The sequence below is a fragment of the Acanthochromis polyacanthus genome, chromosome 21 (genome assembly GCF_021347895.1).
Source record: "Acanthochromis polyacanthus isolate Apoly-LR-REF ecotype Palm Island chromosome 21, KAUST_Apoly_ChrSc, whole genome shotgun sequence".
NCBI classification, from domain to species: domain Eukaryota; kingdom Metazoa; phylum Chordata; class Actinopteri; family Pomacentridae; genus Acanthochromis; species Acanthochromis polyacanthus.
The window spans coordinates 12,075,262-12,097,176 of NC_067133.1; the positions used below are offsets into that span (position 1 = coordinate 12,075,262).

Genomic DNA, 21,915 nt, shown 5'->3' on the forward strand with positions numbered 1-21,915 from the left:
AATCAAACAAGACTCCCATTCAGAGCATTTCTGAACTCCCACATGCCTTTTTGCTCGCGCATACAATTCCAGCACATCTGAGTATGAAACTCTAGAGGACAACGCAGCTGAATTTTCAGCACACACTGACAAGAAGTTAAACCAGTGTTGTGGTACGTGTCCACAGCATCGGTCATTGTCAGTGCAGTGCATTCTGGTAGCACTGCTTTCAAGAGATGGGCTGTCATGTTGGCTGCTTCTCATCTTCACAAAGTTGACATCTAGGCTACTTCATGGAAATCAGGGGCATCCAACTGCCACTTACCACATCTGGAAACCCCAACTAACTGTTGTTGAAGAAAACAGTTAGGTGTTGTTGGGGACAGATTCAGCAACTGCATGGCTCAAGATTTCTTTTTTCATAATAGAATTAAAAGAGTCGACATTTTGGTCCCGTTTAAAATGCAGGAGCAAGCAGTGTACAAGTGAAGCATTCATTCTATCGAGTGCAGCTCATATTTGCATGATTGTCGGAAGATGAAGCCTGTATTTGCTTCCTGTAGGATGGAGAGCACCTGTCAATTACTAATCATGACACTGCCTCGTGTCCACCCATCAAGTGTCAAATGCAATTCCTCGTATCAAAAAATGTCCCAGTGGACACATAACATTAGGAAAGTGTCATACTTCCCACTTCCACAAGTACTTGAAGGTTTGCAGTGATCTGCTCAGGTCTGCATGATGGAAATTTTGTCAGCTGCCAAAATACACAAGACTTTCACGTGCAGCCCAATATGCAGGCCTGCATGGTGCTGTGCTTCTAGGGCAGTATGCACATGCTCAGCAGTAGACTGCATGTGTAGATGCTGATCTAACGTACATGTATGGAACAGAGTCCTCCAGGCAGACTGGAAAGTAGCATAAGATCAGTATTATACTTTCCATATTTTATGTCTTCATGTTCCCAAATATGCAAAAGTCTACATGGATCTCTCTGCAGACGTCCGCGTGCAGCCCAATAATGCCTCGACTACGCTACAAGTTGTTGAGTTTGGAAGTAGCATGCATGCCTAGAATATATAGATACCAACATACTGCACATGCAAGGAGCGAAGTCCTCCCAGGTGGACTTCTAGCAGACTACAAAGTAATATAAGACATTTATGCATCCATGGTGTCTGCAGAGGGAGTATAATCAAGGCTCTAATATCAACAACAATTGCACATCTATGGTGTCTGCAACTGTCCATACGCATGTCCACAAGCGACTAACATCAAGGCCTTATATTGCCAAGCGTAGCTTCAAGAGCATCTGTTCAACCAGTTTCTTCCTCATTACGACTCAATAAATAAGCACTGAGAATTGGGGGGTTGCACAACATATCTCTTCAACACAATTAGAAATGAGGTTCAACAATTAAATTTATTCATTTATTTAATCAGGGACCATGCAGTTATCATAGAACACATAGAACTGATGCATTACATGTAGAGTGTATAGCGTTGAGCTAATTTTCAACTCGGGTCCCTGGTTAGGCTTTCAAGTAAAAGTGGTCAAAGCATCAACAACACCAATAAAAACAGCAGAGACAACATTAAAAACCTATAACCCCCACCCACGCACAATGACACACACAAATAACATTCAGTTAGGAGAATTAGCTTTGCTTCTACAATAGAAGATATTTTATTATCGGTCTTAACCATCTGAAACTATCCAGGCCTGGTAAGATAGAGGAGGGGAAGAAATGTTAAGTTATCAAGCCAATTTCATTAGGTTACTTCAACTTGGATATTGTTTTGCATCAACTTTATTGAAACACTCCATCTCTATATTTTACATCATACATTTGAGTTGAAATTACAGACAATATTTAGTTGATGCAATTACCAACATTATTATGTCAGTCTAATACATCAAAAAAAGTTTGCAGCTTAGTACATTTGATCTTGTACCAAATGCATTACTTTTCAGACTTTACCATGTACAACAAGAAAAAGGCATAAAATTCCCACATTTCTGAAGTAAGACTATCAAGTCCATTATCAAGGACAGCCAATTATAAGCAATAATCACCAGTGAATTTATTACCAATAACTTCTTAAATTGAGTATTTCAGCTCAAGTAATAGGTGTGATTAATATGATAAACTACATTTAGGTGAATAAATACAATAAAAAGTAGCAGCTGTGGGATCAGGGCACAGATGTGGATGTCACACAGTTTTCTCATTACTTTCTCTGCAGCTTATCTCTTTATGAGTACTTTTCTTCTGACCATCTTGCAGAGTCAGCGTCGGGACATCAGCCTGCATTGCAGTAGCCTTTGTGCTGGACTCTTAACTCGCTGCCTTGAGATGCTCTCTGGCAGTGAAACCTGCAGCCGTCCTGCACTGCGCAGGGAGAAGCAACAGAGGGGAAAGCTGCGCTCACTATTTGGCAGGATGCTCTGGGCTGAGCCGGAGGATAACGCACGACAGGCTTTATCACTGTCGGCTCACTATTTTGCATGCACCCGTGGAAATTTTCACACCGATAATTTTTGCTGTGACAAGCACATTCAGCCGGCAGAGCTCGATGCGACACGGAAAATGACAAAAATCAACCGAAAAGTAGAACACAAACAAGAAGAGCCCAAATAAACAGCGCTGAGCCGCTAGTAACCCGCTAACATTAGCCTGCTAGCGGCTAATATTTAAGCTCTGGAAAAGTGCTTCCAGCGTCTAATCACGGCCAAACTTCAAACGTACACTACCACAGGGGAGATATCAAAAGGTACAAGCGACAAGCACAAGGAGAGGCAATTTTACAGCCTTAAAACTCACCTTTTTTTCGCAGTTCCGAGAAAAGAGATGAAGGATTTTTGACAAGAGCTGTCACTGCTCTTCCGGGTTAGGCGGTGACGTGTGCAGACGCCCAATAAGAGACTGGCCATGCTGGGATTGTTTTGGTTCTGCAAACTGGGTGTTCCACTGGCAGACGGGAATCATTTACTTTAACTGACTGGCTCTTATCAAATCTATCACTCTGTCACACATGATAAGACTGCAGTTATTTTAGATGAGGTTTTTTTTTGCTACTGTCACATTTTTACTGACAGTAGGCTCATTTTTCACTGCAATATAAAGTTTTGCACCTGTTTGTGTACACATCGAGCATGGCTAGAAGTAAAAAGAACTCAAAAATGTCTTTTGTGGAGTATATCAATGTTATAATGCCAAAATAACAACAGAAAGACAAAAGTTGGACATGTTGATTTCATTTTGTGTAAGATAAATAATCGAAGAAATTCAATAATTTACAGATCCCAGACTCTATAAAAAAAAGGCAAAACTGAGACTGTCTTCTTTGAATAAAACATGTTAAATAAAGTGATTTTGCAGAATTGTAGAACCACACATGACAGGTGAGGAGTTGCAAAACCATCAGTAACTCTAAATTTTGATGACTCTCTGTGTTTACACTTTCTGTCTGATCAGTGGTGTCATTTTAATGATCTTTTAAAAAAAAAAATAAAGAAATAAATAACACACCTTCCAAACCTACCGGTTTGAGAAAGATTTGGTACATGCCTGCAAAAAAAAAAAAAAAAAAAAAAAACTTGTTCTTTCAGGGAAACGACAAGACATGGAAAATAAATGTAAAATGTGAGACACTGTGCTCTCTGCAATGTAAGCTCATCTCACTTCCTCTCTGTGCTTTGCCCATCATCCTTTCATTCACTAATTTTCTGTCTGGGAAAGCTTCTTATATCCAAAGCCTTCCATTCCTGCCTCAGTGAGTGAGTTAACTGGTTACCACTACATGCCAAGAATTAACCGGTTCCGTCTCCAGCACCCGTTCTAATAAAACCTTCCAGTGCCAAGTAAGTAAAACTGCTGCTTGAATGGTACACAGAGAACCCAAAACATATGTAGTTTCTGCAATAAACCCCTCCAAAATAAGATAATATCAGAGATAAAAACACAAACAGATGAATAGATCCATTTAAAACATTCGAGATTGCGGAGCTTATCATCACTGATGGTCTGACTGCAGTTAGTTCAGATCAGTTTTGGTTTGTTGGTTTTGCTTTGATACATAGCAGCAAGGAAAACCTCCATATCACATCAGCGAGAAGAGGAGACATGGTTCAGGATAGGAAATGCAAAATATATGAAAATGAGCAGCACATACTAAACTGAGATATTTAGACCACAGTGACATGGAAAGATGACACAAACACTAAATCATTTCATGATTATTATTTCTGAACTACTAATTAGCATAGATCATTTTTGCCAGTCTTTATAATCAAACCAGGGTGTTTTGTTTTCCAGCACCTCAACTGATTAAAATTATAAATGCAACATGCAGATGATCCTGTTTTCTGACTTACTGGGATAGTTAAAACATCTCATTTCTATTGTTAGAACTGGTTGAAAAAATGTTAAATTTAGCTAATCGTTTAGTTTGTGAGTTATTCCGCTGGTGACAAATTCTCGACAATTGAGTTAATCCACAACCTGTCAGGTGGCTTTAAAGGACAGCAATCAGATAGCGTGATCAGTACCTATAAACACCATAAAGGCCAACCTAAATTCAGCTTTATTCTAGTAACATGATAATAGAGATGACAAGAGCTAAATGAGAACGTGTGCTGACATGCTGGATGCCGGTTGTCAGTTAGAGCTGTAGCCAGACACTAAACTCCCCAAATCATCAGCTAAGAAACCTTTTCATGCAGCGCTGGATGTAAAGCGTGATCCTAAAACCTCCAACTTCACAGAGTCCTTTCAGGATGAGTATTGTAATGTTCCACAAACAGCATCGACACCCTCAGTCACTGTATGTGTTGTGATTTCTGGTCTATGACGCTGCTCTCCATCTGTCCGTTATCTTTTTCGGTATACTTGGTTGTTTCATGATGTCAGTTCTGTTGTAGAGATTTTATTTTTTGGAACAGCAAATATTTACTCCCCGATATCTAAAGTAATGGACAGAATATAATACAGCATTATGGTTTGCCTTTATGCGTTTGCTCAGTACAGTTGCTTTCATATATATTCAACATCACAACACAAAAGGACATCTTTGAATATCTGATAATTTAGAAAAAGGAGATTCCTGAAACAAACCAACAATCAGGACCTCGCTGCAGAACAGTCTTGGCTCCTTTTCAAGAAATCTCAAACCAGCAGCCACAAACCACGAGTGCACTTAAGGACACACTTTCAACAAACAAGTCACAAACAGTGTTTCAACACTCTCTCTCCAGCTGAGGAGCATTTAAACGATCAGGACCATCCTCACCAACACTAACCTTTAGAAAGTGATACATGACTTCAGATCACTGCTGCTAGGATTACAACTGATTTTGAGATTATACTAATCATGTTTAATGAACTTCTGAAAACTAATCAATCATCATTTGTGTGTGTTAGTGTTGTCTCCAACACATTTCACCATTTTAACCTTGACTTTAAATATATATTATGGCATGTCGTTTAGGAAATTCTATAGCCTGCATAAATAATCTAGAATTCGGAATATATGGAATGAAACTCGGAATATATGAAATCAAAGTCTGAATATATGGAATGAAAGCTTGAATATATGGAGTGAAAGTCGGAATATATATAATGAAACTCGGAATACATGGACACACACACAGACACACACACACACACACACACAAGTACGTATGAGTGTGTGCATGTATATGTGTGTGTATGTTTTATATACATACATACATGAAAAGGTACTATGTAAGTAAAGTTTCTCATTATTATAACTCGGACTCAAAATACTGTCACTAATAATAAAAATAAGATATTCTCTGTTGCAACACTGAAAAGTTCCCTTCCTGCAAAAACTATCAGCCCTGTTCTTACTTGACTTTGGCGATCAAAGTAATATCTTGGGTAGCAATTATTTTCTGGTATGTTTCCATAGTTTTCACATTGTTTGAATAGTTTTACTTTGGAGGAAAACAAATCACAGAGAAATTTCATTATTGCAGTGAAAGAAATCGGTGATGAAGCTGTATAGAGATCCTTGAACTTTATCTGGAGTAAAAGCAGCAAAATTTAAAGAAGTCTATTACAAGAAAAGTTCTACTCTTACAATGTATATCAACAAAGTATTATCAGAAATATTTACTAATCTATAGTATGTATTCCCAGTAAAACTGAAAGTGTTCGTTATGCAGACGGAGCAGCCATCAGAGTTGCACATATTTAAATTCTCTTTGTGGATGTTTAATAACTTATGAAATTATCTGGATATCTTATAGCAGTTAAGTTAAAGAAGCTGCTTTACAATTTGCTGAATTTGAAGCAATGCATCACAGTTTGGTTGATTTATTATGTTTTGTATGTAAAACCTAATCTCTGAAGTAGCTACTGTAAACAGACTCCAGTTATATATCACATTTTAGCTAACTGAAGGTTTGGCCATCAGGAGTAATTTAGAATTCAGTGTTTTGCCTCAAGAAGTAGAAAGGACAGTATTTGTCTCAGATTTGTAAGGAAGTAGAGGCGTAAAGTTGAAAATGTAAATACTTATGCATCTCAAAGAAGATAAAGATAAAACATATATATATATGCAGACAGACTTTATTCTACTGAGCCAACCTCTGTCCAAAGCGAGGCAATTACGCAGGTCAACAGTGTGCACGTTGGGCTCATTATACTCAATAAATTCTCAAGCTTTGAGTAGAACACCAGCACGATCCATAAATTATGCCAACTAAAACTCTCTGTGAAATGTAACTTGGGACATGTCTGAATCCATGCACCTGTTGTTGCCTTACAAACATTAATTAAATGTATCTGTTGCCTCTGCTTCTTCATCCTCGCTAAGCAAAAACACACTGAGCAGTATCAGACATGCAGCCTGCAAAATCCTCCCAATACCTGAACCACCGAGACATCAAAAACAAAACCATCCACCACTGCAAATGACACCAAACACTCTCAAAATTCTCCGTACATTACTATTGTCTGGCACTGGTTCTGAATGTGATACTCCAAAATGAATGAGGGGCTTTTCTGGCAGGGGTTTCAACTCTTCTGCTATAGCAGCCCAAAATAAAACACCTCACATCCCACTCTGTATCAGTATGATTGCTTATATGTGAGAGGGGGTCTGTATATGGCTTATTTCATAATCTACATAACTAGTAATTAAAGGCCCCAATTCTGAACCTTTTAATGAAATTAAGGAGAATGCATTTAAAATTTTTACCTCAAAATGCTGTAAAGATGGTTAAATACACCATGTCAGCATAACTACTGGTTTCATTCCTGTTCTGAATGAGCTGTTTCAGTGTCTGTAGCTTTAAATGTTTCTGTGCTGCTGATGTCCCTTTCAGGAAGAAGACTCTCTCTGCATCTGTGAGAAAAAAGGTTAATCGCACAGTAGCCAATAACGATATGAATCCATCCATCCATTCTCTATCCACCGCTTTATCCTCACTAGGGTCACGGGGGTGCTGGAGCCTATCCCAGCTGTCTCGGGAAAAGGCAAGGGACACCATGGACAGGTTGCCAGTCTGTTGCAGGGCTACATATATATGTAGACAAACAAGCACACTCACATTCACACCTACAGGCAATTTAGAGTCATCAATTAACCTCAGCATATTTTTGGACTGTAGGAGGAAGCCGGAGTGCCGGGAGAAAACCCACACATGCACAGGGAGAACATACAAACTCCATGCAGAAAGATCCCAGGCCCAGGCCGGGATTTGAACCAGGGATCTTCTTCCTGCAAGGCGAAAGTGCTAACCACTACGTCACTGTGCAGCCCATGATATCAATGATTCTTTCCATTTCCTACTTGTTCTTATGTCTGAAAACAGCTGAGAATAGTTTAGTTAGGAATTTGGCTGCAATGTAATGAGTATTTGCAAGCACAGAGAGCAGGAGAGAAGTAAGCAGTAGTGGAGTTTAGGTTTCACTGAAGCACAACAGGTGATATGAAAACACAATAAACCACTCGGTCATTGTTTATTTGTTTCAAATTAGTCTAAAGTTTCTGCAATCTCCAAATGTCTCCCAGCTTAACACATTCCACAGAACTCTTACATTTTGGCAAACTAGAGGTAACGTTAACCACATTTCATGCTAACAGTAAGGCTTTCCTTGCTATTGAGATGATATCAGCCATCAAAAATAAAAACAATCTACTGGGTTTTCTGTTCCTCTGATTCTAGGAGTGCGTGGAGACTCTTGTGGCCAGTGACTGGGCTGGATTAGACAAAGTCTGATGACTAATGGTTTGTTAGTTGATATGTAGCCACTCAATAAAATGCTTACTAGCCTGTACAGCTAGGAGGCTATCTAGTCATGGGAGGGCTTGAGGAAAGGCAAAAGCACATGTTTTCATGTCTGACTAGCTTTTATTTTACACCTCCAAATAAAAATACAAATGGCTTTTCCCCACATGGGTCCTTTATGAGTCATAAAACTTGACATGAAACTGCAGTATGTGTTGATTAGCAAGGGTTAAATGCTAAGTCTATGACTACATGAGACACAAAATGCAGTCAGGTGATGTTGTTGAACGCAAATTCAATCCATTTTTCTTTGAGTCTGGGTGGTCATTGATTTACAATATTTATAGTATATAAAGCACAAACAGATGCACTTTACTTTGTCAGCAGTCTGTTCCCACAATTTTAGCCAATATAAGCACAAAAATTTTCGTTCAGGGGCAAAACCACATTAAATGCAGGAATTTTTGCTATATGTGTGGTTTTGGCGAGATATTGCCCTCAGGAAAGTGGGTCATCACAGCAGGAAATAGACGCAGGCAAAGACAAGTGGGGATTCAAGAGATAATGCAACAGGCAATTAAAAGTGTACAGAGAATGATGCAAAATGTAAATTACAGTGGAGTGTCTCTGTGGGCATTCACCGGTTTGATGACATTACATGAAAAGATGTGCTGTGATATGATTATAATCTTGATGCCTGCATGTAAATCAAGCATGACAAGAGCGGCGTGCGGGCTTGTTTGTGTTGTGACTCTGAGTAGGCAGAGCTGCAGATATTAAGTCACCACTCGTGGGGCATCTTGGCAATTTCCTCAGTGTTATAAGAATAACGTAATATGATTTTCTCTTTTGAAGATTTAAATCACATTCATCAATCTTCAACAAAAGCGCATGGGATGTGCTGCGAATTTGCTGTGAAGCTCATCCAAAAGGTGGTCTGGTGGGATATTTAGTTTAAGCAAATTAGAAAGAAAAACAACGAAAAAAGGAAGAAGAAGAGGAAGAATCTGGCAATTGAATAAAGCAGAGAGGAGGAAAGTTGTTAAGACACCTGGATTGTTTTCTTCTCAGGAATGTTTGATCTCTTGGGGAACACAGTGCGACTGGGATGATATCCACGAGATCCTCTCACAGGTGGAATTCTGTCTTGTGTTGTGTGAAACAGCCATGTGCTGCCACGCCTTTGAATTATGTACATCTGTGTTGACATTCTTTATTGGCGCTCCAGTGCTGTGAATAACAACCCAAACTTCTTTCTTTTTTCTTTTTTCCTTTTCCTCTCCCAGCTTGTTGTTGTTTAATGCACTGTGCATCCTTACATGATTCATAATGTGGAATTTTCCCAGCCAGTGGGACGTTTCAGTACATGAAATTGTATTACCGCGTGACAATCCCAGCTTACTCCACAGGTCTGGCACCGTGTTCGGCTATGGCTCAGCTCTGGAGTTTAATGCAATTATAAATAAATAAGCATGTGGTCGGGAAGAAGACAGGGCCCTATGGGGACAAGCTGAGAGAGAATAGACGAAGTTTAATTAAAGATGCAAACCGCACTCCTACACAGGGACACATAGAGACAAGCAGCAATATACTCAAAATCCATACACTCAGCTGTGTTTGTGTGTGCACTTCACTCATTTGTGTTTGCATGAGTGTGCCTATAGCTTTAGTTACACAAAAGATTGTGCGAGTGGGCTCCTATGCATGTGCACGTGTCTACAGGTGAACAAGCAGAAGGAAGCGGAGAGCATTGCCGTGTGGCGTTCAGATAAGATTCTCTAAATTCCTTCATCACACCGCCTTTTGGTGCGTAACCTTCCTGACAACAGGGAGAAAGGCGTTTGTCTCTTTCGGTATTTCACCTCCAGTAACCCGGCTATCACACTCTACACATGCACTGTAAAATGATTCGGTGCTCGTCGCCACATTTTTTTGTTACATTATTTTCTGCAAAAATGATTGAACTGCCAGTCTCTTTGTAATTACCTAAGGGGTGCAGGCAATGGCACAGCCAGTAAAAGGCTGATGAGGGAGTATTGAATTTGCACTTCAATTAGAGTGCTTATAAAGTGTGGATTACACAAGGACTCCAGGGCCACAGCTCTCACTCAATTACCACAGTGCACTATGGGCTGAGGGACAACAGGCAGGAGGTGGACAGCGAAGGCATCGAAGAGCGAAGGATCAAGGTGCAGGAAGACGACCGGTGGAGAAAAAGTGGGAGATGCTGAATGTTAGCGAGCCGACGCTTTAATCAGGATAGATTCATGCAAAGGCAAAGTGCAGAGAAGAGGATTAAATGAGGAGAAACAATTGGAGGGAGACCCATCCATGTGTGAATCAGGTCCTCCTCTGCAAGTTCTGGCCTTGGATTCAACAAGGACATCTGAAAACACGAAGCCATCTGAGTTATTAAACTTCCAGGCACCGCACAGTGTTAGTGCTGTGTTGATTTGAAATGCCTGTGGATGTGCATTCATTTCCATTTTTCTGTGTTGTTTAAACAAGTCTCCTTCAAATTGAAGGGGTACAGAGGAATCTGTTCAAAAGAAGCAACAACAACACACAAAAAAAAACTCAACAATGTGTCTGAGTCCCTGAGTAAATTCTCAAATGGATTATTGAGCCAATGAGTGAAAATCACCGGCCATTTAGAGTGGATTTGTCTGCAAGGCAGCGATAAACGACAGCTCGCCTTTCTACGGCTTAGCTCCTCGATTCTGAGAAGGAGATGCTTGAAGGACATGCTTTTAGAGTAAACAGGCCGGTGGCAAACAGGGAAAAAAAGGGAAAATTTTCAATTTGATTGCTTGGCTGAACTTATGAAGACAATGTGAGATGATATGAATGTGAATGATTAATTGTTACAGCTCCTTAAGAAGTGGTTGTTGCCGCTTAATTAGTGGTTGTGATTTTTAAAGTGAGAATGTGCACAGAAACAAAGGAGAGTTTTATTATCCTCTGTCAAACTCCGAAATCCCTTTTCACGGGAAAAGAAGTTGCGCCAGGAGGATGCACAAACACAGCATGACACCGCTGTAAGGGAGGTTACCTGAATTCTATTTGACGTCTTACATGATGGCAGTTACATCAACGCAAAGCTGGAGCTAATTGATATGCGGGGTGAACAAATGAAGGGAAACCTAATAGCTTAACACGGAAAGGATTCCAACATCTGCACATACCTTTAATCTCCCAGACTCCTTTTTTTCTCTGACTGTCGAGATCATCTCCTTGCACTTCTACCTTTCTCTCTCTCTCTCACTCTCTCATTTCTACTGTCAACAAAAGAATGTGCAGGCTTCCCACAGGCCCTAAGGAATCTCTCACACTGCACTCACATAATCACTTCAGACCCGGCTGTTTAGGCCGACATCTCCGCTGGGACTTACAGCCGCACGCTGCAGGCCAAATCAGACCGCTGAGTAAAAAAAAAAGAAACAAAAAAAAAAACCCAACTGCAACAGTGAAACAAAGAAGTGCAAGTCAGACAGAAGAGCGTGACCAGTCTGAGCACTTCAAGGACTGGTCTACTGGTGGCTGAATGTCAGAGCCTCCTCCCTCAGTAATGGGATGATTTGGTGCCCTCCTGTATGGAAATGATAGACTGTAAGCAGCTTCCTGTGAGCCGCACAATAAACACCCACATCACTGAAACACCACTTATGGGTTGTGCCTGTGGCAGGTCAAGCATGATTCTTTTCAAGCCCAGTTTAAATTCCTGCCCGAAGAACCAAAATGGGATCTGGAGCTTCGTCTACGTATATCAAAAGAAGCTGAATTTAATGGCATGTTTAATGACTCCTTACTTTGGCAAATGGGCTTTATTTGAAGCCTCCAGAGCCGACAGGAAGAAACCTCCTCTCCTCCAATTAGAGGCATCCTTCGGAAGACAGAGTCGCAGCTCTAAACGAGGATTTTTTTTTTTTTCAAAAAGACAGAGAGAGAAGGAGCTGTTGACGCTTGGTCCCTTGCTAATGTCAGGCTCAAACAGGCTGGAAATACATTAAACTATCAAGGTGAGAAAATATTTTTAACGATGGCAGGCGGCAGCTGACAGCGTGTGAGGCGTCTCAAGCTCACTCTGCTTAATGGGTGGCATCGGTCACTTCACTTTTCATTGTTTTGGAAATGATTCCTTTTTGCTCAATCGAATTGCTTTTTCAAGTTGAGTAAGGATCAACGGCAGCTGCAGAAAGGGTTAATGGTGTTAGCATGACAACAAAAGCTTGCAAACGTGTCCTTCTGAATTCAGTAATTGTAATGTTGGAAGTAGCACATCCTCGCTAGGAGCTAGCGTCGCGCTCAGTCAAACAAATTATTAATATCTTAATTACAAGCCACATACAAAAAGTGTATGACGCATTACAGAATGAGAGATGCCTGTTTTTCTCAGAGTGTCAAAGCTGAACTGTGCAGCTCAATTTGACTGACTCAAAAAGCTAATTCCCCTCCAGTGCTGACTGCATAGAAATATTTGCATAGTAAAGGCGCATGTATAGGAGCTGGATGTCTCTCAGGGTACAAATACGTGAATGCAAGTGCACCTTAAACATGCAAGTGCATGTTAAGGTGCAGGGCCTTAAGAACTGTTTATGGTTGGGGTTGTTTTTACTTAAAAACTGTTGAATTTTATGTTCAAACAAAACATCAGAGAAACTGTGGGTTTTAAGTGAGAAAACTAGATTTAAATAGGAACTCCAATTTCGGCATTATTTTCTATAACATCTTGAGATTCAATTCAAGGCACACAAAAAGACAAGTGACCAAAGATGACATTAGCTAATATCAGCCTGAGTCACCCATCATTTAATTTTCAAGTATTTCCTTTGGGAATAATAAAATTTCATCTCAAATTTGATTCCCAGCTGTTAGAAGCCGAGCTGGTGGTTCCAAATGACTGTCTTTGTAGAAAAAAAAAGGGGAGGAAACAGGCTATAACTCTTTCACAGTAAATTTGATACAAATTTAACATCTTAGAGGACTTGAAAGCAAAGCATGAGAACACACTGCAGGAGAAATTAACCACTCTTTTTTATGGGCTAATGGCATCAGGAGAAAAGCTCACTGTGAGGAGTTTGTAGCTTTGGAGTCTGTTTGTTTGAATACTCCATCAGTCCCCAGGCAATCATAATTCAACTTTATAGCATCTTTAAACCACTGACTGTATATAAACAAGGACAAAGCCTCTGTGATGTCACCAATAGGCTTCCTGAAAAGCAGTTTTGAAGTTCAGCATTGTGGCTTCAGTCAGCACTATCTCTGAGTCATAAGCTGTCCGATGATGACACCCACTTGTCACTCAAAGCAAGAACGCCTTAATTATTTAGGACTTTAAGCCTTAATATAACCTAAACAGAGGAGTTATAGAATACTTCCCCACCTATTCAATGATCAAAAAGAGGGAAACTAACTATAGAGACCAAAACATTTTTGGCACCAGGTAGTAAACATTTTTATTTCTGCTGTAAAGTTGGACATTTTAACACAGAAGTCTATGGGGACTGGCTCATTCTTAGAGTCCCTCATATGGACATTTGAGGAACTACAGTTTATAGAACTTAAATATTGGTTTCACAGTTCAAGAGATTTACATTGATGTAAAGGTCTGAAACAGTGAAATCAAGGCGGAAATACCTTCAAACTGCATTCTATCGAACAGCCAGCAGGGGGCGACTTATGTGATTGCAAGAAGAAATCAACATTCTGTCGATGTCTATGAGAGAATGATCCTACTTATTACTTGATCTGTTACCTCAGTCCACCTTTTTCTAATGAGTGTATGGCTTCAGTCACTAGACTCTCATCTTCCACAGTATAGTATAAAGTTCATTTTGTAAATTATGGCCCTGTTTAAGATAAATCAATTAATGTTATCTAACGATTGACAAATCTCTCTGTATTGGTGAGCATAGAGTTCTCAGGTTCTCAGTCAGAACCAGCACTTTTTATGTTTGGTTCCGAAAGACCAAGATGGCAATGCTGAAATACCAAACTCAAGGCTTCAACACTGTAATCCACAAACTAATTCCCATTTTTAATATATGGTTTTTGCCTGATATTGAACCATATGCCGAGGAATGGTTTGCAGTTTTAATAAAATAATTATTGTCTGAACTGAGCATGAAAATCTTGAACGTGTACATTTTAACATGGGGGTCTATGGGGACTAACTCGCTTTTGGAGCCAGCCTCAAGTTGAAATCTGAAGAGGTTGGCTTCATTTTTCACTCTCAGGGATTGTTATTTGTGTGTTTTCATACTCCCACCTTGTCCACACCTCTAAAGCTCCACAAATCCCATCTGTATCACAGGCTTTTCTTTACAATTTAAAATCTCAATCCCAAAATGAGATTGTGACATTTTTAAGGCTTTTTAACATTCGAAAGCTCCCTGCAGAGTCAAGGAACAGCAGGCAACCTGAGTTTCATGTGCATTTTTGGCAGAATGCCTACATTAAATACATCTACACAGATGTTTAAAATTGTAATTGTGGTCCCAATAAGATGAGTAAATGCCAGTATTTCTGACAGGTTGCATAGGTTAAATCAAAGTGCATATTTTACAATATTTTGAAGCTTTGCAAGTATTCAGTTAATCAATGTTTAGTCTGTACAGTCGTGAGTACACCTCATGTAATGCCACTTAAATGTCAAATGATTCAAAACTGCCTCATTTGTAGGTTATTTGCTTTTACATAAGAGCGAAAACTCACTTTATGTAACATACCATGACAAAAGGTTAGAAATGTGAACTTCTCAAAGTGCTGCACTCTTTGAACACCACATTAGTAAACCCAGTAACAACCACCAGATAAAGCAAATACTTAACGAGTCGGAAAACAAAAGACAAAAGCCTTCACAAATGGCAGAAACACTAGCACACATCCAGCATCGTTTTGACCCAAAACTCCAGGTACAAAGAGACATCATTAGGATCAGTGTTCGCTCCTAACATGCCTCTCTGTCTTTCAAACTGCAGTCATTAGCATCAACTGAAGTAGTTTCTGAGACAGGAAGGACACTGGCTGTCTTTCAAGGCTTTGACACACTTGGCTTCGTCTCAAACACGTCGCGTTATTGCTGTGTTTCTAATTCAGAAAATTCAGGAGATAAACAAGGACACGAAACAAAGTGCCAAAAAGTTGTGGCATGAAGAACAAACCGAGCGGAATCCCATCACCGGGTGCTCGATTTGTCATCTCATTTAACCACTTCATCTCCGCGCTGGTGGGGTTTCTGCAAAAAGGGCTTCGTCTGATGCAATTTTCTGCTCACTGACCAGCAGCCAAAGCAAACCGCGAACATACAAAACAGGCTTATCTGTTTTCCTGACACAGCTGTGGCATGGTGACCTCGTGGCACAGGTCAGGACATTTTTTTCCGTCCGCCGTCCTCCAAATGAGGCTGCCTCTGGTCATTAGGGAAGCAGCGTTTTAAAAACACAGAAAAACAACCAGCGCTGTGGCCATTAAAGATGCCATCGACTTTTTAATTAAGTCTCATAAAGGACCTATCAATGTGAGCGCGGTAATGAACGGCGGCGTAAAGCCAATCCCATCCCATTTCTATGTTCTTTGAGGCTTTAACAGATCTGTTCTCATTTCACGCTATTAGAGAAGGTCTGGGACTGTAACACTTAACATCTCAGCAGTCTCGGGTCTAATTTCTCATCATGTGCCATAATCCAATTCCACCATTTCATTTCATATGACCTTTTTTTTTTCTTTTTTACACTCCAACAATCACGGCCAAAAAAGTTTATTTATACAGAACCTTTCAAACACACTGGTAAGATAAAGTGCTTTAAGACTAAGGCACAGAAAGGCTTTAAAGCAGCTACAACAAGTAATTTTTCTATCCTGTCAGCAACCTCATAGTCTGAGCATTGTTTTGAACACAGCAGGCAGTAGATTTCAGTGGAAAAGCTAAAAAAAGCAGGCATAATTTTGCTTGTCTAGGACCAAACGGACAGAAGCAGTGAACAACTAGCTGGTGGACGCAGATGATCATTTAGAAGCCTTAAATGTTTTTTAAAAAATGTAAATCTTGAACCCGTTTTCTTCACCTCTTTGGAAGATATGAAGGAGAGATGTGAAGGAGAATTCATGAGGACATAAAAAGACATATCTCATTACCTCTTTTCACTTCATAAAGGACGGTTCAGTGTGTCTATATGCTAAAGCAGAGAAGAAAAGAAGCACTGAAGCTTTCCTTTCATAGAATTTAATCAGCTCATATCACAGGGCCTCTCAGTTACTGCTAGAGATCATTTGAGAACCTTTCTATGCAAAAAAGACGAACAAAGAATAGACATTTTTTTAAGGGTATATCTATGATCTAAAAAATGCATAAACCTTTCTTTTAATTGGTGCATCCATGGTTTAAAAAAGCACCTTAAAAAATAAGTTTTCTTGGTGTATATATAATGAAAAAAACAGGCCACTTTGTTTAGATTAATAATAGTGTTCAAACAGAAGAAAACAGGACATTTCCTGTTTTTTGTATTTGTGTGATCTTGTGTCAGTAAGAAGCTAAAAAAGGAGACCATGACAAAAAATGCATGCCCTGGATCTCCTGCTTCAGACTCCCAGACCACCAAACAGACTTTGAATCCGTCCTTTGATTCCCTCTGTAGAGGAACCGTCCAGCAGCTGGAGAACCTTCACTCACCTCACACATGGGGCAGGTCACAGTGACCTCAAACCTCCACAGAAAGTTCTGAGCCTACCGGGGAGCAGAAACCAGACCGACCTCCTTATCTCATCTTGACTCCAGACATCAGATCTACATCCAGAAGATGTTAGAAAGTCAGAAAGTGCAACTTTTTAGAGGATGCTATGGGAGGAATTCCACTTGAAACTGGGTTGGATTAGATTTCCTAGATGTTATTATCTGATATCAACCTGTCAGGATGCATGTTGAACGCTCCACATTCTGCATAATTATAATCATCCCATAAGTTTGAGTCTTAGGAAACAACTTGCGTGTGAAATTAAAACACATTATTTGTAGATACAGTTCTGCTAATGCGGCGATCCATCTTGCTAATGTTGATAAATTGTGCCAAATGAGTGTTCCACTGGGAACGGCACACAACTGGAAACTTCCTGGAATCCATTTTCCTGCATGAGGTCTGTATCTGGCCCTCTTGTTGGTGTTACAGTGTCAACTCACACATTTGCATAAAAATGCCAAAACAACCCCCCAAAAAAGCCCCACAACAACAAGGAGTTTGTAACAAGATAAATAAAAGCTACTTTTAAGCCACGTTTTGCAATATTAATATTCATGACGATGCGTGTGCTCGGTCCCACTGAGAATCAAGCCGGCAGCGTGCAGCGCAGAACTCTGCAAAGTGTTTTCAGTCTGTCGGCTCGTTGTTCTGCTGCTTCAGACTCACTGGAGCTGCTGGAGCTGCGTTCAGAGGACTGTCAGCATCCAGACACATATATAGACAGATATAGATGGCTATGGCTGTTGTCTTTAACTGTAGTTTGGTCAGTAATGCCATTTTTAATGCAAAGTTGTGGCACACAGTCATATAGTAGTGGAAAAATGGTTTCAGGCACCCCATGCCTTTGTGAAACACTACATTAAGAATCATTCTTAGATCTTCAAGTGCATTTCCTTTTAGTACAGTCACAGCCAAAATACTAAACAAATCATCAAACATCCATAAGAAATTTGGAGTATTGGGTCATTTTGGTACCAGTTATCCACTAATGAAAGACACAATTTTTGTTGTTTTGCTTTGTGTTTATATAAAGCCAGCACATTTGAAAGTTCTCCAGAGATAAAATTGTCTAAAACAAGGAGCCTAACGCATCAAACACAACTGAAGATACAGATTCTTAGCCAGAAAGGGTACAGCTGCTGCCAGATAGCCAGGAAGTGCAGGTGCAGTTCTTCAGTAGTTGGAATCACTCTGCAGAAACACAGACGAACCAACAGCTTGGAAGACAAACCAAGACCTGGGCGTTCAAGAGTTTCTTTAGCAAGAAATGACTGCGTCCCTATCCACATGTGCAGGGAAAACTGCCAAATGACATCACAGGAGCTTCAGCAGCAGTGGTCAAACCAAACTGGTGTCCAGTGTTCCACCCACACTGTACATGGCCGGCTTTTATATCATGGCTTAAAGTTCTAAAAGGCTGTCAAGAAGCCCCTGATCAATGAGAGACAGAAGTTAGCCTGGCATTGTTAGGTCCAGGCACACAAGAACTGGACAGCCAGGAACTGGAAGCAGATTCTGTGGTCAGATGAGCCCAGTTTCCAGCTTTATCTTCCTCCTGCTAATGTGAGGGTACACAGAAGGCCAGGCCAACTATCATCTTCAGCATGTACAGTACCTGCTGTCAAGCATGGTGGAGGCAGTATCATGGTTTGGGCTGGTGTTGGTCATCTGACTGTCTGATAGCACATTGAACTCTGCCAAGTATTATGCCATTCCCCAAACCTACATGCTCCCTTCTGCATGTGCACTGGTCTGTTGAGGTCAAAACTGGATGTTTCAACCAGATAATGCTTCTTGAACACATCTAGGACCAGTAGAACTTGGCTGCAGGAGAGCAGTATCAAGGTCTTAGTGGCCAGCTCAATTCCCGGGACATGAATCCCATGGAAAATCTGTGATGGATAATCGAAAGGTTTGTTTCAAAGTGGAAACCAAAGATTTCCGAAGAATTAAAAGCAGTAATTCAAGCAGAATGGGACAAGATGATCCCTCAACAGTGTGAAAGGCTCATAGGGGACATGTCAGCCAGGACTAGAGCGCTACTGCGTGCTAATGACAGGACATTAATTTTTTGTTCAGTTTTGAAAATATTCTGTTATTTGTTGACTTTAATACTGACAATGTGAGAACTGACATTGAAACTGTCAAGAATTTAGTCTTGTTAGTTTTTCTTGTAAACAATAAACAAAAAATATATTATTTGTATTTTTTGTGTCTGTCTGTTGCAGTCACACCTTTTGAAACACTACAAAGTTTTTTCCACAGATATTTCACGATAATATTTGAGAGTGTGTAAAATTTTAAGGGAGTCCGGAAAAAAAAATTCCACCACTGTAGTTAGACACTGTACACTGTAAGACAATTCTGTAAAAACACAGTGGAAATCTGTTGGCAAGGATGTCAGGTAAACTATGCTAAAAAAAACATTGGAATAGTTTGATGTTTCTAGATGGCAAAAAGGGTGAAAATAACTGTAAACATCTGTAAAATATAGATTTTTTTTAGATAAAGCACAAAATTGAACTATAATTTCATGGCCACACAAACAGTCATGATACAGATGTTTGATGTGGACATGAAGTTAAGTTAGGATTTGTTATTTGTTCAGTGAACATGTAAATCTGTATTTTTAACTAAACAAAACCGTAACCATCTATAAAATGACTTCAAAAAAATCCTTAATATACATTCTTCCAAAAAAAAAAAAAAAAAAAAAAAAAAAAAAAAAAAAAACAAAACTACGGCAAATATCTGCAAAATAATTTGATTTTTTTTTTAGCTGATTTACAAAAAGTAAAACTGTAATTTTATGGTTGCACGCTGTAAACTAAGAAATTCCAACAAACTATCTGGTAAAAATATATAGTTTAGATGTGGACAGTGTTTGCAGTTTGAACCTCTTTTTTTTAAAACAATCAACATAAATCAACACCTTTTTCTGTAAATTAAAAAAAAAAACAGGGGAAACTGCAAAATAACAGTTTAAGAAAATTATTTACCAATTTTAATCCTTAACATTAATCATTTTTCTTTCCAATAATCACAAATATATGAAAAATAATGACATTTTCCTGATTTAAATGAAGTAAAAATGGTGTAATTTCACAGTTAAGAATCATAAAAGAACAAACTACTATTTCACAAAAATAAAGATGTTTTCATGGTTACATTATTTACAGTTCTGATCAGTTTTTTTAGCGTTAACATAAACGAGTACTTCTTTTCCAGTGATTGTACTATAAAGAACAATAAATTATTACAAAAAAGTAAATTTTTTTATAAGTGCACACCTTCAAATTAAGTGGTATTGAGTCTTTCTAGTCATTTTAGCAGACAATGACTGAACACGTTAAACAGCCTCTTCAGTGAGAAACAGCGACGAGATATCTCAAGTAGAAAATCAGCAATAAACACAATCACTGTAAGTGCGACAACTTTGCATGTGCCAGGAAAACAAACGGTGCTTGAAACAAATGCTTGTTATAAAGAGACTGCAGGTTGAGATATTTGGTCCCGCACCTTCATAACTCATCATTAATGGAGTTGAAATTCAAATAGTCACCGCTGGACTTTGGATGTGCTCTGATTTCTACATTCTTCCCATTAACGGAGCCCAAGCACATCAGATTATCCTAAATTGTCTGGAGATCCTGTGCCATGCCGGCCCACTGCGCTGGAGAGGGGAAGGCAGCAAACTCCAGCTATTCAGCAGTACTTGGCACACCTCAGGAATTATTACATCAACTCGGTGCTTAGAAAGACCTGTGTGTCCACTGTTGGTCACGTGGGAAACCATGAATTTGCCTCATAAAATTGGTGTTGACAAGAAAAATCTGTCAACAAGTTGCTCATTTTTCTGCTGATATTACAGTGACATTAGCACAGTGCACTGATAGAGTAAACTATATCGTCCAATCAAGTACACAGTAAAATATTTTGAGTTCATTCAGCTTAGTAAGGTTGAGTTTAGTTCCCCTGCTGCTTGAAAATAAAAGTTAATTCTACTTTAGATGATGAATTGGTGTAAAGTCAAGTGTAAAACTAGCTGAATTAAATTAGCTGAACTTGAGAAAACAACTCCAATAAATCCAAGATATTAAGTAAAGCAGCAAGTCATATATACAGTGGTTACAGACAGAGATGCTTTCTTTTTACATTTTCTAAGATTAAAGAATTTCTTTTTCCATTTAATGTCAAGAAATGTTAAAGTCTACTTTGACCGGAGTCAATATAAAGAGACAGCTACTAGTTACAGTGAAGTAAATGACATTTTTGTTGGTGAAAGGACTAAATTAACCTGATTATTATCAAAGAAACAACCATAACTTACTGAATTTAACTTGTATTAAAGAGACACATTAGGTTTCCATCATGTTCACTTTCTCAAAATACAAAAAACAAGCAGTGCATCCTGGGAAGTCTCTTCATATGCTAGTCTGATTTTCTTATGAAGTTAATTTAATGAGTTGGGTCAACTCTCAAATGTTCATTCATGCAGCTCAGTTTTTTATGTTCTAATAATTGATTTATTTTAATTCTGAAAATAAAACTCAATTCACCAGAAATGAGCAAAACTCGTATTCAGTAAACAAGGAAAAAGTAAGTTAATTCAACTAAACATCATTTGTGAGGTTTTACAGTTGTCGTTTTTGTTTTATTGACTTCGTAAATGGTATTTCTAGATTCATCTTATTGACTGGTGAGCAGGGTGTAACGCCTGAGATGTGTAAAATCTCAGTCCTGACTTTTGACTCCTAATAAAGAAGCTGTTTCTTGCAGAGCTCAGTATGCAAATAGATTTGAAGAGCTTCGATGAACTCATGCTGATGAGCTCCTTTAACCTTAGAGCATAAAAAGTAAGTGAGGCTTGTGCTTCACTCTCCTGTGCCCGGCAGAACGACTCGGTAGCTTCTTTTTCCTCCTGAACACCTTGTGCTGCTC

The 21,915-nt window shown here is 39.3% G+C and overlaps 2 protein-coding genes across 2 annotated transcripts in view; both read right to left on the reverse strand.

Annotated features, from left to right (window-relative positions):
- The window catches only part of spop (speckle type BTB/POZ protein), a 130,847-nt gene extending 127,955 nt beyond the window's left edge, over positions 1-2,892 (reverse strand). Inside the window, exon 1 of the mRNA XM_022195490.2 lies at positions 2,805-2,892. The gene's annotated coding sequence lies outside the window, so the exon portion shown is untranslated. The remainder of the gene's footprint in view (positions 1-2,804) is intronic.
- Positions 1-21,915, reverse strand: part of strada (STE20 related adaptor alpha) — a 273,305-nt gene that overhangs the window by 165,738 nt on the left and 85,652 nt on the right. The gene's annotated exons all lie outside the window — the stretch shown is intronic.